Source organism: Dipodomys ordii, unplaced genomic scaffold (genome assembly GCF_000151885.1).
Source record: "Dipodomys ordii isolate 6190 unplaced genomic scaffold, Dord_2.0 Scaffold83, whole genome shotgun sequence".
In the NCBI taxonomy this organism is placed as follows: Eukaryota; Metazoa; Chordata; class Mammalia; order Rodentia; family Heteromyidae; genus Dipodomys; species Dipodomys ordii.
This window is the reverse complement of record NW_012267299.1, coordinates 4,479,013-4,498,599: the sequence shown is the minus strand read 5'-3', so window position 1 is coordinate 4,498,599 and position 19,587 is coordinate 4,479,013.

The window sequence follows — 19,587 nt, the reverse complement described above, 5'->3', positions numbered from 1 at the left end:
AATGGGTGATTTCCTAGCAAATATCCACATGCCAAAACTAAGCCAAGATGAGTTAAACCAACCTAACAGGCCCATATCAAACATCGAAATAGAAACAGCAATGAGACCTCCCATTTAAGAAAAGCCCAGGACAGGATGGATTTACAGCGGAATTCTACAAGGCTTTCAAAGCAGAACTCACACCAATACTTCTCCAACTCTTCAAGGAAATTTTAAGAGAAAATTCACTACCAAACTTCTTTCTATGAAGCCAAAACCAGGCAAGGACTCATCAAAGAAAGAAAACATTAGACCAATTTCTTTGATGAACATCGATGCAAAACATCTCAACAAAATTTTGGCCAATCGACTTCAACAATTCAGGAAAAATCATACACTACAGTCAAACAGGATTCATTTTAGGGATGCAAAACTGGTTAAAATATGCAAATAAATTAATATAATTCATCACATCAACAAGAGCAAAGATAAGAACCACATGGTTATCTCAACAGATGCAGAAAAAGCATTTGATAAGATCCAACACCCTTTTATGATGAAGGTTCTGGAAAAACTAGGAATCCATGGAACATTCCTCAATACAATAAAGGCTGTATATGACAAACCTACAGCCAGCATTATACTTAATGGTGAAAAACTAAAGCAATTTCCTCTTAACTCAGGAATGAGACAAGGATGACACTCTCTCCACTTCTCTTCAATCTAGTACTAGAATGCCTAACTACAGCAATAAGACAAGATGCAAACAAAAAGGGGATCCAAATAGGGAAAGATGAAATAAAACACTCCCTTTTTGCAGATGACATGATCTTGTATTTAAAGAATCCCACAGACTCCACTTCCAAATTCCTCGAGCTGATTTGAAACTTTGACAAAGTAGCAGGGTATAAAATTAACCCTCAAAAATCAATGGCTTTTCTGTATGCCAACAATGAGAAGAGCACAGCTGAAATCAGGAAAGCAACTTCTTTTGTAATAGCCCCACAAAAAATAATACCTAGGAAATAACATAACTAAAGAAGTGAAGGACCTCTACAATGAAAAATTTAAAAACCTGAAAAAGGAAATCAAAGCAGAACTTAGAGAGTTGAAAACCCTCCCCTGCTCCTGGATTGGAAGGATCCATGAAAATGGCAATACTTCCCAAGGCTATCTACAAATTCAATGTGTTACCTGTCAATATTCTAACCTCATTCTTCAAGTAAATAAGTTGGATAAGAGAAAGGTTGGACAAAAGAAAGACTGGATGAATGGGACTGCATGAAGCTGAAGATCCTCTGCATGGCAAAGGACATAGCTAGCAAGATAACAGAAAGCCCACAGATTGGGAGAAGATCTTCATTAGCCATACAACAGATAAGGGTCTCACATCTAAAATATACTTGGAACTCAAAAAATTAAATCCCCCAACAACAACAAAAAACCTCAAATAAACAATTGCCTGATAAATAAGTGGTCTAAAGACTTAAAGAAAAGCTTCTCTGAAGAGGAAATAAGAACGGCCATTAGACACATAAAGAAATGCTCAAACTCTCTAGCCATAAAAGAAATGGAAATCAAAACAACATTGAGATTCCACCTTACCCCAGTTACAATGGCTATAATCAAGAACTCTAATAACAGCATATGCTGTAGGGGATATGGCCAAAAGGGAACCCTACTGCATTGTTGGTGGGAGCATAAACTTGTTCAACCCCTTAGAAAATAGTATGGAAGTTCCTCAAAAGACTCCACATAGATCTCCCCTATAACCCAGCAATCCCGCTTTGGGGCATTTACCCAAATGATCACAAACAAGATCATACTAAAGCTACCAGTACAACTATGTTTATTGCAGCATTATTTACCATAGCTAAGATATGGAACCAACCCAGATGCCCCTCAGTAGATGAATGGATCAAGAGAATGTGGCATATAAATGTATGTATGTATGTATGTATGTATGTATATATATATGTGTATATATATATATATATGCTTCCATCAGAAAGAATGGCATCACCCCATTTGTTAGGAAATGGGAAAACTTGGAAAAAAATTACATTAAGTGAAGTAAGCCAGGCCCAAAGAAACATAGGTCTCATGGTTTTCCTTATTTGCAATAACTTGTATATGTCTGAGACAAGCAGAAAAGTTCAAAAGCTATGTACATATGACAAGAGAAGATGATGTTAAGCACAATGAACCCAAAATAAGGACACAAATGGTTTTTCCTTTCTTGCTATTGTTCTTAACGTATTTATAATGTACCATGTGATTTTTTTGTTTCCTTGTATGTTCCTCCTCCCCCCCCTACTGTATAACTCCTGTTTTCACTGTATTTGATGTCAGTATAATTTGGGGAGAGGAAGGGGATAAAATGTTTAAATAAGGATAGGGGTTAACCTATTGTAACAATGAGATGCACAAGATACTATGTTGAAAAACGAACTTTGCAATTTAGGCCAGGGTTTAGGGGGGGGGAGTCATTTTGGAGGTGGGAGGGAAGGAATGTTAGGGGAAAAAGAAAGGAGAAGGCAACAATGCTTGGTAAGAAATGTACTCATTACCTGGCTCATATAACTGTAACCCCTTGGTACAGTATTTTTACAACAAAATCTTATTACAAAAGTAATTTCCATATGTGTGTGTGTTTATGAAATCTCTTAAGCAGAAAATACTCAGAATAATGAATAAACAGTTTAAAATAACTACTTTGGAAGTAAAAAGCAATAAGAAACTTTTGTAAGTCATTAAATCATTCATTCACTACTCTACAGCTACCTCAAAACTCAACAATGATATAGGAAAAAGAAATCTCAACTTACTTTCAGGTTAAATACACATTTATAATGTACAAAGCCCTTGTTCTTATAAATTTATTTCAAGTAGAAAAATGAGTTACAGTGTACTTTCAAAATCTATTGCAGATGACTTCTAATTCTCACCTTCCCATCTTCCATCCAGAATTTGAGTCATGAGAAGGACCCTATGACCTTTTTCGTGATTCCTTTTTCCTTGTCCTACATATATTCATCAAAAGGTACCAACAGGAAAGAAAGCTTATTAATTTTCAGACTTATTATCCAAAAAGCTATTTTTTGTTATGTCCCAATGAAATATGTAGGCAAATCTAGAAATGAAGAGGGATGAAAACTATGGGGAAAATTTTATGAGCCACAGCAGTTATATACGGAGATCACAGCAAAGCCCACAGTCTGTCTGAGGCTGAGGACCATTCCCATCAAGCCCATCTGTAAGGCTGCAGCACAGAGGGAAGAGAAAAGCACAGTGAAAAATTATATTTCCAATAGCAGAGTGGTCAGCCGGCAATAACCATTAATTGTTCTTTATCTTGGAGCTCAGAAATGCCTACCATCAGAAACAAATGTCATTTTTGAAAAAAGATGGGCCAGGCACCGTTGGCTCATGCCTGTAATCCTAGCTACTCAGGAGGCTGAGATCTGAGGATTGAGGTTCAAAGGTAGTCCTGGTGGGAAAGTTTGTGAGACTCTCAGCTCCAATTAACCAACAGAAAACAGGAAGTAGTGTTGTGGCTCAAGTAGTAAAGCTCTTGCCTTGAGCTGAAGAGCTCTGGTGCAGTGCCTAGGCCCAGAGTTCAAGCCCCTCTCCAACCCCTCCCACTCCCCAAAAAAGATGGAATCAAATTATTTTGGGAAAAATGCTTTTATGGTCTTGTAAGATTTTTTAGTTTCTTTTTTGTTGTGGTACTGTTGTACTTACAAGGCTGGTGCTCTATAACCTGTAGTTCTGCTTTTTTGTTTGTCTTTGTGGGGTTTTATTTTTATTTTTGGTTTGGGTTTTATTTTTTGCCATCATGGGGCTTGAATTCAGGGCCTGGGTACTGACCCTAACTTCTTTGTGCCCAAGGCTAGCGCTCTACCACTTGAGCAACATAGTCACTTTCACCTTTTTTCTGAGTAGTTTGTTGGAGATCAGAGTCTCATGGGCTTTCTTGCCTGGATTGGCTTCAAACTGCCACCCTCATATTCCAGCCTCCCAAGTAGATGAGGTCTCATGAATTTTTCGCTGGGGGTTGGCCTCAAATTGTGATCCTTCTACTCTACATCCTGAGTAGCAAGGATTCCAGACAGGTATGAGCCACTGGCAGCTGATTTCTAAGATTAAAAATTAGTTAAGTGTGAAGTGTGTTTATAAAACCTTATATTTCCCATCTGTTACTGGCCAAAATATAGACCAGCATTTCTAAAGGTGTAAATATGGGCTATATAGCATCTTAATTTTTTGGAGGGGGAAGGTGGAAGGACATATTAGAATATAGAGTCCTAAGGCCTTCTTTATTTCTATCAAATTAGAATCTCTAAGGATGGGCACAGGATACCTGTGTGTTTACCAAGTTCTCCAGATGATACTTGTGGGAACCAAGATTTGAGAAATTCTCTCATAGGCTGGAGGGACGATAAGGAAGCTTGGAAGCTCACAAAGCCCCATCCACATATTAGAAGACAAAGAAGGAAGTGTTTTAAAATTTGCTCAATAGGTAGATACCCACATTTTCAAACATCACCACGTACACTAAAATGAAAACACATGTCTAAGATCTCAAAACAATTATGAATCCTTTTATGCCTTCAATAGACTCATGATACAGGGACACTCAATCATAGAGCACTTATCTAGCATGCACAAAGCCCTGAGTTCAATTCCCAGCATCACAAATAAATAAACCCAGGGTACAGATCCTTATTAGTAAGTATGTTCCCACATGCTCCAGTGAAATGAATATCTGTTCAAGCATCTGTTGTTTGTTCAATGTGAGCTTCTCTTTTGTCAGGCGGCCATCCATATTCTTTAAATAAAGCAATTAGAAAGGCTCATTACTGGCTAAACTGATTTGATTTTGTGGCTGGACTGGTTTGAACCCACATCAACACTCTACTAGCATATGGATTTAGGTTGCACCAAGTCAGAAATTTTCAAAGAGCCTAAAGGAGAGAGTTTAGGAGATGACTTCATTTAGCTAGAAGGTATAGTATAGGCACTACAGTTAACATTTTATCCCTATGTGAAAGTTTTATTTAATAGACTCACTGACTAAAAATAGATTATGAGAAATACTTTATCTCAAATAGCTTTTTAATTCTAAAATCCAGTGATTTACCTGAAGGTGGTCATTTATCAACAATCAAATATGAAATGCAGTGTGGTGTTCAAATATAAACACAATATGAACTCCCATAAGTTACAGTAGAAAATGTCACTACAAGTATGCCAACGAGACCAATGTGTTCTGGATTAGTCACACCATCCCCAGCCACTGTGACAGATACAGTCACCAGATTTGCAGCAGATAATTAATAAATAGCATATTCTAGAGAAGGATTTGGAGAGTGTTGAGAATCATGGAAGCCATAAGGAACTAAGGAAGTTGTTCTTTAGAAGTAGAAGATTGGAAGAAATAATGCAGTACTTCTAGATACTTCAATGACTGCCACTGATTTAAAAAAAAGTAAGTAGGATTTGGTTAAAGAAGGATTACATTGAATCCTCAGTCAAGTGCAGAACATTTCAAATGCTCTGGAGCCTAATTTGATTAGTGGCTACCATTTTATGATACTTCAAACACAGGATGCTTCCATATTGTGAAAAGTTTTATGGAAATTTCTATTTAAGGGAAGATTGGGACCAGAAAGGACTAATAATCTAGGAAAAGTCAGATGTGGAATCAAGCTAAGAAACAGCTTTGCAATGATTATTCTACACTGGATTAGTTTAGGCCCAACAGCCAGAAAGAATGGTAAAGCTCACTTCAAACACTAACATAATTGTAGCATTTAAGAGAGATTGAACAAGATTTCTAATCTAATAACCAAATTTATGACTATAATTACTTTATAGTAGACATTTTTAGCTAATGAAATGTTTTTGTTTCCCTACTGTGGGCTACTGTTAAGTTATAACCCATATCCCATTAAACTGGAGAGCTTACAGTTATATCTGTCACCCAAGACTGGTGTTCTTTTCTTGCCTTAAAAAGTACCTTGCCCTGGTCTACTTACAGATGTGATGTAGAGGAATGAAAATATCTGGAACTTCTTTTTCAAGATATAGAAATCAACTCACTCAAGCCACCTGTCACAAACACAAGAAATAAACCATATCATTTGTAGACACAAGAGTTAACCAATATGTAAAATGCCAACATTAGGTACAGGACAAAGGTCATGTGTGACTTAGAGTCACACTTGTCACATTTGGGGTTAACTTGAGCAGTTATCATGTTACCATCTTGGCAGAATCTATTTGTGGAAGAAGACAATCATAGGAAATTACAGTCTAATGGTAAAAACATAGATATCTAACAGAAATGTATCTAACTTCTCCTCAGAAAGTCAAGCAGCAGCAATTTGTACAAGTCATTAACTCAAGTAAAAGTATCTTTTTGGAACATTTTGTAGAGATTTGTAAGATGAGAATTTGGAAGGAAAATTCTTCATAAATGACTTCCTAGGATCAACAGTATTAATCAAAAGAAAACAAACAATATTATCCTAGACATATACTAATTATTGCGAATAAGGGAAACCATGGGACCTATATTTCTTTGGGTCTGGCTTACTTCACTTAATATGATTTTTTTCCAAGTCTTTGCATTTCCTAACAAATAGGGTAGTGTCATTCTTTCTGATGGAAGCATAGAATATATATATATATATATATATAGTAAATATATATATATATATCACATTTTCTTGATCCATTCATCTACTGAGGGGCATCCGGGTTGGTTCCCTATCTTAGCTCTGGTGAATAATGTTGTGATAAACATGGGTTATAGTGGTAGCTTTAGTATGGCCTCTAAAACATCTTTCCATAAAATAAAAAGTTTTTTTAAAGAAAACAAACACAAATTCTCTCTTGCATTTTGACTCACGGAGCAACTCCAATTCTTGGATTATTAATAGTATTTTGATTAACAGTCTCAGTTTCCTTCTCTAAAAGGCACATGCTTATGAAAGGAAATTTATGGTCCTAGTAATGCCCTTCTTAAGTAATTGAGGGGATACTTCAACTTCCAGGAATATATCATAGGCTGAGAAGTCTCATTTGGAGTCCAGAGCAAGAAACACAGTAAAAAATCGGTACTGTTGCTTCAAACTAGCATAGAAAAAAAAAACAAAGTTCTTCTTTCATAAGATAATATCAGGATAGATTCACAGTCTAGTATATTGGCTAACTTTTAGTTTCTATGACCACATAATCTGACAGAACAACTTAAAAGAGGAAGGATTTATTTTGACTCGCAGACTGAAAAGTTTTAGTTCATGTAGATTGGTTCCATGTTCTGGGTCTGCAGTGAGGCAGTCCATCATGGTGGACGGGCAGGAGATAGGGAAGCTGGATGCCCTGTGTTGGCTCGAAGCAGAAAGCGTGGCTGTGCTAGGAACCTTCCTCCTTTTTCTCCTCTTGTTCTGTGTAGGTCCCCAACCACAAGCCAAGTCAGTGCTTCCACATCTCTCCATGGCCTGGCAAATTTCATTGGCTCTAACTTGAAAATATACTCAGAAACCTTCTACTTATCACGACTACAACTACATGTCTGGCTGAACTCAAATCCCTACCCCAACCACTGCAAGATACTTGTTAGTAGATTAAATTGCCAGCCTGGATTCTGTTCTCCTTTAATAATGCTTTCTACTATCAACAAATTTCACAGATCTTAAAAAAATTAAAACAGATTAAAAATAACATAAAACCTAGGAAACCAAACAACATAATTTATTCCCCTATCCCTTCATATCAGGCCTGGCTCCCTGACTTGCCCTAGCTTTGGGAATTTGGAAAAAGTTACAGAGAAAGAACCAGAGGATCACTAATAAAGTATATCTAACTAGTTTGTTGATCCTAAGAAGAGAATGAGAAATTTATTGAACTCAACCTCTGTGACCAAATTCAGCTTAAATTGCCTGATTCTGAAGCCAGAAACAACAGATGAAGTACTCCTGATAGTCAAAATCCACAGATGCCCAGCCCACCCTCAGACACGGACACAGGAGATAGAAATGTCATTACTGCAGGATACAGAAATCTTAGATTGAAATAATTGGGTAACTGGTCTCATAATCTTTCTCGCTGAATCCTAAAGTCTTATAAATATGCCAGCCAAAGAGGTTATTATTATTACTTTTTAGTTATTCAAATGTTTTCAGATTTGTTACTTTAATTTCCTAAAGCTTATTGGCAATGTTTAAAGTAAAAAGTACAAGCAATGTGCTCATTTTAGCATTTTATCCGCATGTTACTCCATCATTTGTGGATAGTTTTGACAACCAGAACGAATCTAAGCAAGAGATATATATTACAAGCATGGTAACTTGTGCAAGGTCTGTTCACTAAAAAATACCTGAAGCAGAGGAGGGTCAAAGCCTTTGTGCTTGTTTGTTTATATATACTGGTAAGGGTTTTATGTTCTACAAAGCCAAAAACAAAGCCAAAAACAAAGCCAAAAACTGTCACTCAAATTCTTATAAACAAATCTCAGTTTTAAAAAATAAACTCTAAATTTATATATTAATAATCAGGTAAATTTTTTGAGTAAGATCTACTTCAAAGTATATTGTCTTCTAATATCTTAAAAGGTTCTAACTCAACTAATGAAAACTCACAGGCTATAAGTCTTCTTTCGAGGCTGAGACTAGACTACCCAACATACTCCAAAGAGCTTAAATTTAGTACTAATAATCACCACATTATAAACACTAAAATATAGGGATACACACAAATTATTTATAATTAATTATCTATTAAGGAATATTGATTACTTATAAAAGTGTATGCAGTGCACTTCTTTTGTATTTGATCATTTTACTAATAAAATATATGGGCTTAATATGATTACTTTTATATATGTCCCATTTGTTAAGACAAATGTAAAACTTAATCCCAGTTTTTCTCTGCTTAATCAAACCAAAACCAGTAGACAGTTATGTTGAGAGATTAGTGACAGAGGCCACAACTTTTCAAAAAGTCTGGAGAAAATGTTCACTGATTTTTAAGTGCTATTAAATATATTTTCCCTAACTGGCAAATCCCACTAGTTTTCTATTAGGTTGATGGTTTGTGTTGCATTTTTTTATCTTTTATGCTTCTGTTAGACAAAACTAGTTATTGAACACAGCGTTATCAGCTCTGAATCTCTTTCATGGGTTTCTGGCTTTGCTTATAAGTTCTCCTGATTCTGCCTACCACAAACTGTTCTTCACAAAAAATCACGTGTATCTCAGGACATCACTGGTTATTTTTGTGAACAGGCTTGCTACAGAATCATGCTATAGGAAAAGCACCCAAATAAAACAATCACATCTAATGACAACTCCTTGTCTGAATTTTTCAGAGTCCCAGACTGGGTCTACAGGGTTGTAGGCATGTGTACTTGTACTTGTTGCTAACTTTGGTAATGTCTCACTCCTACAATTACAGATTTTGATTCTCAAAAAAATTACATTTGGGTCACCTCTCATTTAAAAGTTGCTAAATTAGGCAAAACTAATTGTCTAGTAAGGAATCTCAAAGGAAGTAACATTGTCCAAGGTAAATTTTGTATTTGAACAAAGACATAGCATAAAGTTTTATAACTTGCAAACTAAGTTTATGGTGTGTTTAAAAAAAGAAAAGCAGTTTGACCAGAAGTTGCCCAGCTCTCTCTTTTGCTCATTCCTGGCCAGCTGGCTCCAGAATTGCATTTATATTTTTGTTCTTGTTCCAGAAAAAATGCAATCTATTTTACAGGACTTGATATTTTCTATAGTCTTGGCTGGCTTGCTCAGGCTCATATTTTAATTGAATAATTCAAGCATCTTACAAAAATTATAGGCTTGCATTGGCAACAAGCAAAAAGCAGACATTACATAAAACCTTTGAACACAAAAGCAACTAAATAAGTATTGTAGGGCATGGAATTACATTTTTTACATCCCCACCTCAGCTTAGTCTGTTAGCTGAAGTTTTTATTTCCTTCTTAGACATATCATTAAACATTAAGAAATTAATCAAAACATTGTACATCTTTGAAATAAATATTTCACTTTTGTCTGTTAGTTATATGTTTCACCTTTAAAATGGGCAGGAGAGTAAATAAATAACTATTGAACAGTTTCCAATTGAGAAGGTTTAACTAGAGGTAACAGCTGCCAAAGTAATGTCAATCAAAAAAATTCATTTGAAAGCCTATGACAGCCTCTGTGAGTATGGGGAAACAGAAATGTAATGACACAGACATAACTCTAGTCTCCTTAGACAAGAATGTTAAAAAGACTGTTAAAAGACTCTTGAAACAAAGAAACAGAATCCTATCTCAGTATATGCCAATGAACACATACACAAATATATGTATGCCCATTTTACACTTCACTATCAAGACTGGACTGCAAAATGTTATCTCCAAAATACTTGATATAAGTACTTGACTATATATGTAAATTATATCATATTCCCAAATGTTTACATATCTATAGATGGTTGGTAAATGATTTGACCACCAAACTCTTGAGTGCAGTAACTATCAATAATGTAATTGTGACTGCAAGGCAATTTAGAATAGGCTATCTTGACATCTTCAATTTTCCCTTTCGACAAATGGTATCAGTTTCAATTGAAAATAAAATGGTCTGTAATCTCATCCTCAGAGAGCCAAGACAGTGAGGAAAATCTTCGTATCTTTTGATTTCTGGTGGATGAGGAACAGGACCATTCTTGACAAAATGAGAAGTAATGGAGTCTGGCTGTCAGATAGATGGACAACCAGTTGTATGTTTTGTAACTCAGAATAGTAAACTGAGTCCATTATCATGAAAGTAGAGAAAATAATCTACCACAATCAAATGAAATCAAGGAGGATGAAGAAGGAGTTGTAGAAGGTCAATATAATGGAATTCTAGAGCATAATAAAAAATATAAGATGGGATCTTTCCCAGAAGAGAGAGAGAGTTGGTGTCCAGAGGATTATGAATCTGAAGAGCATTCATCAATGGAGAGATGAACAAAAAGAGCAAGGCAGATATTTAATAAGTAAGAGACAAGTAGGACTGAAGAGATTGTAGACAAATAGTATCGTAAGTGATGAATGTCTTAGAAATCAAGCAATGTGGGCTGGGAAGGTGGCTCAGTGGTAGAGCGCTTACCTTGCATGCTCAAGGCCCTGAGTTCGATTCCTCAGCACCACATAAGCAAAAAGAAAAAAGCCGGAAGTGGCGCTGTGGCTCAAGTGGTAGAGCACTAACCTTGAGCTGAAGAGCTGAGGTACAGTGCCCAGGCCCAGAGTTCAGGCCCCACAACCGGATCAAAAAAAAAGAAATCAAGCAATGTTGGATCATGACCAAAAACTGTGACACAATGCTTCATAAAAAGTGGAGATGCAAGGGTATTAAATTGAAAGCCAGGGGCTGGGAAGGTGGCTCAGTGGTAGAGCGCTTGCCTTGCATACCTGAGGCCCTGGGTTCGATTCCTCAGCATCACATAAGCAAAAAGAAAAAAGCCGGAAGTGGCGCTGTGGCTCAAGTGGGAGAGCGCTAGCCTTGAGCTGAAGAGCTGAGGGACAGTGCCCAGGCCCAGAGTTCAGACCCCACAACTGACAAAAATAAATAAATAAAAATAAAAAATAAAAAAATGAATAGTTTCACTCATAAATTTAAACACAAAATTCTGGAACAAAATATTAGCAAACTAGATCTAGAGGAGTATAAAAGTGATCAAGCTGAGTTTATCCTAAATATAAAGCAAGTGCTGAAAATTATATATATTCCAAATCAAACACAAGTTTCATCCACTGAGCAAGTCTAGCAGCAAATTAATTTTTTGAAAAAAAAAACAGGCATTAGCTAGAAAGTTATAAAATTGTCCTTAAGACATTACAATTGTCTTCACTGACAACTCCCAAGACCACAGAAATAATATTCACATTTGATAATTTAGTAAGGAAGTGCAACAACTACCCCATATTCAATTACATAACAGGAAATGATTTACAAAATCTGTGGCATTTTATAATGTTTAAAAAATGTTTACTATTCAAGCTACTTCTTCAAAAACATGTGAAACTCTGTAACATGGCATGTAAAGGGTAGAATCTTAATGAAGACCTAAATGTGAGAGGTAAAATCACAATATGAACATAGAAAAAAACTGAGAACCTTTGTGACCTGAAAGTGGAGAACTACTTAAGCAAAACTTAAACATGAATAATGAAGGTAGAAATGCATTTAGCTACATCAAAGCTAAGATTTTTTTAAAAGAAGGACACTGAACAAACTTTAATAGATAGATGGTAAAATAGAATAAGAAATTTATAATTTGTTTATAGCTGACAATATCTATCACATACAAAAAGATTCTGGAAAATCAACAAGATAGAAATCCCCACTCAAACAATGACTAAAATAATTATAAAAGAAGCATTTCAAAATTTAATAAACATTTGAAGGGATCTCAAACCATTAGAGATCAGACATATGCAAGTTAAAATAATAGCTTCTTCATTTTCATGCCCTCCTAATATATTATTTTCCAAAGTTTTAGTTTCTCCAAGAATTTCCAATTCTTATTGACAATAAACATTTGGAAATTCACTGGTAGTATCCACTACCAGTATCTAGACTGGACATTTTGGAGAACTATAGGACTTATTAAACAAAATATATTTATATTCTGTGTCTAATATTCTGCTTCTGGGTCTATACCAAGATTTTACTCAAAGCCAGTCACTGGTGGCTCATGACTGTAATCCTTCTTATTTAGAAGGCTGAGATCTGTGGATTGCAGTTCAAAGCCAGCCCAGACAGGCAAGTCCCTAAGAATCATCTCCAATTAACCATCAAAAATCCAGGAAGTAGAGCTGTAGCTCAAGTGGTATAATGCTAACCTTGAACAAAAAGCTCAGCGGGAAGAATCAAGAAGATGGCAGAGTACAGCAGGGGTCTAGCTGAGCTCTCTCCAAGAAACCAGTTTTCCCATTCCAGTGAAAAGTCCATGGCTAGAGGGCTGGGAAGGTGGCTCAGTGGTAGAGCGCTTGCCTTGCATGCATGAGGCCCTGGGTTCGATTCCTCAGCACCACATAAGCAAAAAAAAAAAGTGGGAAGTGGTGCTGTGGCTCAAGTGGTAGAGTGCTGGCCTTGAGCTGAAGAGCTGAGGGACAGTGCCCAGGCCCAGAGTTCAGGCCCCGCGATGGGCCCCAAACCAACCAACCAAACAAATAAATAAATAAATTGAAAGCCATTAATATTGCTTAATCTTATTCTTTCAGTGTACAATCCAAATCATATTTGTGGATTAGAAAACAAAACAACCAACCCCCCCAAAAAAACACAGATTAAGCTTCACTTAGAACTGCAATAAGTGAATCAGAATATTTGCTGACATTTGGAGAAGAAATATTTCATAAAAGGATTACTAAGAGTTACATAATTCTTTTCAGAAATTCCTTTTGTCACCTTAAAGAACTTTTAGAAACAAAATCAAACTGTGGAGAAAAAGAGGTGTTCATTTGATTTTCAACTTAGTAAATTTATCTCTTGTAGTTTTAGAGATAAATATCTTTTTCTCCTTAATTAAGTTTTACTTTCAAAAAAGACCATATTCTCTTTTCTTCTGTGTGTCCCTTTCACTCAGGATAACAGTATGAGACATTATGAACTAGTGAACAGGAATGGGCTGACAGGAAGATCTCAATTCCAGAGCGTTACTATTCCTTTTGATATTTCAATCTTTCCATATAGTTAATGCTGACAATATTTGCTTAATGAATCCTATGATATTTAGTAAGAGAACCATCTAACACAGTTCAAATTATTTAAGATATATGTTGTTGCTATCGGACACACCTGCACATATGCGCGCACACACACACACACACTTATTCTATATTTTCTGTCTTTCTCTCTCTCTTTCTCTCTCTCTATGTGTGTGTATACATACATACAAACGTATATTCTAACATAAGCACCATCTTTTCAGACAGAGTAACGGAATTTTCAAAAACATTTTTATTATCTTTAAATAGTTGTACATAGGAGTTATCATTTTACAAAGCAGTTTATGAACACAGAGCATCTTGATCAATATCATCCCATTTAACATTCTCACCCATCTTTCCCAACCCACCCCTTCTCTCACTTTTTTTAATTTTGTAGGATATTTATTTAATTTTACCATTTAACAAAGCACTTTATGAATACAATGCATCTTGATCTGTTATTCCTCCAACATTTTCACCCTCCTTTGATCTTTCAACATTTCATTTCCCTTTGACCCACCTATTCCTTCATTTGTCTTAATTTTGTGGCATATACAATGGAAAATTGATTGCATTCTCCCACCATCCTGCTCTTCATTCATCTACCTCTCTCCCTTTCCCTCTATTCCCCTTCTTTAAAACACCCATTTCCTGGTGCTTATTTTTATTGTGCTTTGACTCAGTCTTTCTGAAGAATTAAACTATTGTACTTCTCCACAGAGTTCGTTATACTTCAGTTGATTCATTTGTAATCACTTGTTTACCACCCAGTGTCTTTATTTATTGATTTATATGCATATTCTAGCTACCATAAATGAAAGAAACAACATGTATTTCTGTGGGTCTGGCTTACTTTAGTTATGTAATTTTTTTCAAGTCTTTCCATTGTAATATCATTCTTTCTAGGGGATGAGTGAAATTCCATTTTGAATATACAACACACTTTCTTGATCCATTTGCCATCAATTGGCATCTAGGCTGACTCCATATTTTGGCTATGGTAATCCATGCTACAATGAACATGTTTGTGCTGGTAGCTTTACCATACATTGTTTGTACTCTATTGGATAAATTGGAGCGAAATTGCTTGGTCATAGGGAAACTCTATGTTTTCTATGTTTAATATTTTGAGGAACCTCCACACTGCTTTCCAGAGTAGTTGAACAAGCTTACATTCCCACCAACAGTGCAATAGAGTTTTCTTTTGGCCACATCCTCAACAGCCTTTGTTACATGATAAGAAATTTTATAGATAAAATAATCCAGATAATCTTGTAAGAATCTTATACCTTTGTTTTTATTTTATTTTATTTTATTTGTGAAGATACTGTACAGAGGGGTTACAATTACATGGGCAGGATAAAGAGTAGGGCAGGGCAGGGTAAATTTTCCACATGAAAAGATCTGGAGATACCTATAGATTACCCTGTCTCACAGCATGGACACTTGGCCAGTTCTTCAGGACTAAGCAATAATCCAGACTTGTAAAAACAGATTTGGCTTATATGAGTGTTGTTAGCCACAGCAATAGAACCCCTTCCTTCCCCCACTCCTGCAGTACCTGCAACTCAGTAGCTTGTCTCGTGATGTTTCTCAAATACAACCTAGTCCTGTTTCCTGCCATTCTGAAGTTATAAACTTTTGCCCAAGAATAGATGCAAGTACATCTGTGAGGCAAATAATAACATTCAGTTGAAACCCCGTTCATGTTGACTTATCCAAACCATTGCTTAAAAAAAAGAAGAAAGCAAATCACCATTGTAATATTACAATTGAACAGAAACATAATTGAGGAAGGAATTCTGGTCTTCTCAGCAGCCAGTTCAAAGTAAAGTATTTCCTTAAATTTAACCGAAGCAAAATAATAAAATACGAAAAGAGACAAGATGTATAGAGCGTATGTATCTCCATGGTTACTGTTTTGAGTTGGTTCAGGTATGAATATAGGAAATACTAGTACAAAGACTATCCTAACCCTATGACATCTCAGTTTGAGTTAAAATATACAGTAAACAGAAAAATTCTGCAACTAACATATACACACACATCCACACACATATGTGTGTGAATTGGCTACTAAGAAAAAGCTAGCAGGAGGGAAATAAACATTCATGTGTCTAACAAATAATAATTTTTGCTAGTTTTAGAGTCATTATAAATAGAAGCAGAACAACTTTCTTCCTTCTGTTATTTTAAGCATCGAGAGCAACAACAAACCTGCATCAAAATACATCTGTGATGGAAATCATAATTTGCAGAATGTATAATCTCAAAAATAATGTAAGTTTTGGGCTGGGAAGGTGGCTCAGTGGTAGAGCGCTTGCCTTGCATGCATGAGGCCCTGGGTTCGATTCCTCAGCACCACAAAAGCAAAAAAAGAAAAAAGCCGGAAGTGGCACTGTGGCTCAAGTGGGAGAGCGCTGGCCTTGAGCTGAAGAGCTGAGGGACAGTGCCCAGGCCCAGAGTTCAGGCCCCACGACCGGACCCAAAAAACAAAATGTAAGTTTTATAGTGAGTTGTGTGGATACTAAAACTAATATTCTATTAAATCACTAAGGATTTAAAATTAACTGAGTTGCAATGAAAGATAAGAATGTAAAATAGAAATTCAGTATTCTATTGAAAACTAAATGTATTTATTTAAAATAGAAATGACCAACGTATGTTATACGAGAAAAATGATTTTTGTACAAAAAATAAAGCATCAAAATTTAACTTACTAGATATATTTTAATCAAAAATCATCTTTCCGTTTCTTAACAACATTTGCTTTTTGGTAATCATGAGTATATTTCCCTCTAATAAAACAGATATATCTGGTTAACAACTTTAAAATTTGTAAATTATATTGTTTACAATGCTTCTAGGGTGTTTTTAAAACATTTCTAGAGATTCTTTTAGAATACAAAGTATTTTGTAGACCCCAGTATTAGCACAACAAATAAATAACAAAAGCAAAAAATAACCACAAAAATATTTTGTAGAATCTAAAATGAAATTATTTCAGATCTGTCATTCCTACAAATCTGTTTGGAAGATGGCAAAGCAAATCATCAGGAACAATTCCAAACAGTCATATTTAATTACAGCTCTGAAGTATTACTTGAAGTATTTCTTTAAAATATATAAAAGATGAAATGTGTGCAAAAGCAGCAATAATTAAAGGAATTTTATTTACTGGCTTGTGGGTTTGATTTTGCAGGCTAGAGACTAAACCCAAGCTTTGTGCATGCTGGGCAAACCCTCTACCACTCAGCTGCATTCTTAACCCCAAGGAAAGGATTTTTTAAAATCTAGAAGTCAGTGTATACAAGCATGTCATGTCATATAAGCAGCTTACTTATTATGAATTATCATGAGCAACTATATTATGCAGATCATGGCGCCTGGGATATCATGGGCATTCTAAAATAAAACCAGCAGAAAAGTTCTGCTATGTGGAGGCACTCAGGAAAGGATGTCGAGATGTGAGCTCAGTAAAGCAGCCCAAGTCTAGGAAAAAGTTTAAGAATTACAAGATTGGTAGAGGATTAAAATGAACAACACCCTATTCAAACCTATAATAATTTGCTTTGGGAATTTTAATTGATCATTAATCAGAGAAAAAGAAAAGGAAGACATGCTTATTTTTGAATAAGTAGCCAAATAGGTTATTGCTCAGTTTGATCTTTTACAACCTCATGTGTTCCTTAAATAAAATAAAATAAAAATCAATACTCTCCAGATTATGAAAATGATAATTGAAATAAAAAAGAAATGGAAGAACTTTACATATTTTAAAACAGCTACTCATTTCAAAAAAAAATTGGGGGGGGGAGGGGTCCGGTCGTGGGCCTGGGCGCTGTCCCTCGGCTCTTCAGCTCAAGGCTAGCGCTCTACTGCTTGAGCCACAACGCCACTTCCGGCTTTTTTCTTTTTGCTTATGTGGTGCTGAGGAATCAAACCCAGGGCCTCATGCATGCAAGGCAAGCGCTCTACCACTGTGCCACCTTCCCAGCTCCTCAAAATTTTTTTATTATTCTATAAACCTACAGAATTTTTAATCCAAAAGCTTCTTTTAAAGAAAAATTTATTTAAAAAATTAAAGATAGCATCTTTTATACATTAAACAAATATATTTTAAAAAGTTATATTGCTTAAAAGTGCTTTGAAAAGTCTTAGTTCATTACCTGGCACAAAACATAGTAGGTAAAAAGAGATTGGAAAAAGACCCAGGAGGACTGGTCAGTGGAAAATATTTCAGGATTTCCCTTTTCTCTTCTGAATAGGGAGCTTTAGAAGAATTACTCAGAGAACTTGTTATGTATTCCTCATTGTATGAGCTGCTGCAGTTTGAAGGTATTGACTAAAGTTCACATGTTGGAAAACTCCTCAAATTAAAGATATTTGGAATAAGGTTTGGAATTTGGAATAAAGGAGGCAATTAGGATCAGATGAGGTCATGAGAGTAGGCCTCTCTGCTCCTTGATGACAATAGTATCTTTATAAGAAGAGAACAAGGAGCAGATGGCTCATGCCCATAATCCTAGCTATTCAAGAGGCTGAGATCTGAGGATAGTGGTTCAAAGCCAGCCTGGGCAGGAAAACCTGTGAAATTCTTATCTCCAATTAACTATCAGAAAGCTGGACGTGAAGCTGTGGTTCAAGTAGTATAATGCCACCTTCCAATGAAAAGACTAAGGAACAGTGCCCAGGCCCTGAGTTCAAGCCCCAGTACTGGCACTAAATTAATTAATGTTATCATGCCTATCCTGTCACCATATGATGTCCTTTAGCCTGGTGTTGTGTAAAAGAGTTACAAAAGAGCTAGGGAGGTTTTATATATGTAGAACATTTATTCATTTTCCCACTGCGATTGGTTTTTCTTTAATATATATTTTATTATACATGTACTTTCAATTGGTTTTGTTTTAAAAAGTTCTCATTTATTTGCTACAAAACTTTGATTAATTCATAGTGTCTGAAAAGACAGATTTGGACTATTCCCAGTACCTCTATGAAGGAATTCAATTTTGGAAGCCCTTACTCTTTAAAAACTTTTCTTAAGGTTGAAAAGAAATATTTCAAGAAACATTGGATAGCTACAGTCACAAAAACAGCATGGTACTGGCATTAAAAGCAGAAAGATAAATCCATGGGACAGAATACAGAATATATGATAAACATATACATTAGTAATCAACAGATTCTTGACAAAGGCACAAAGACAGAGGAGAAGAGATAACATCTTCAATAAATGGGCTGGGAAACCTGGATATATATATTCATAAGGAAGAAACTTGACCCCCATTTCTTACCATTTACAATAAATCAAACTTAAATGGATTAAAAAGTAAATCTAATACCCAAATCACTGAAGTAACCACAAGAAAAAGGAAATTCTTCAAGGCATTGATACGGGCAATGATTTCCTTGGATGTGACCCCAAACACCATAAAAGCAAAAAGATTCAAATGATACTATTTCAAATTAAGAAGTTTCTTACCACAATGAATGAAAACAGAAAAGGAAAAAGAAACAACCTACAGAATGGGAAAGAATATTTTCTAACTGTTATGATTAATCTCTTGTCAACTTGACTGCATTGGAAACTTGGCAAAGCACCCTTACAGATACGTTTGTGAAGGAGTTTCCAGCGAAGACTGGTATTGAGGAAGAAAGGGAAAGAAGGAGAGATATCTGCCCTGAATGTGCTCAGTACTGTCCAAGAGACTGACGTTCCAGATGACCAAACAAAGCAGAGGTGTGAGAATGTGCAAAACATGCTTAAGGCAGGACTGGGAAGGTGGCTCAGTGGTAGAGCGCTTGCCTTGCATGCCTGAAGCCCTGGGTTCAATTCC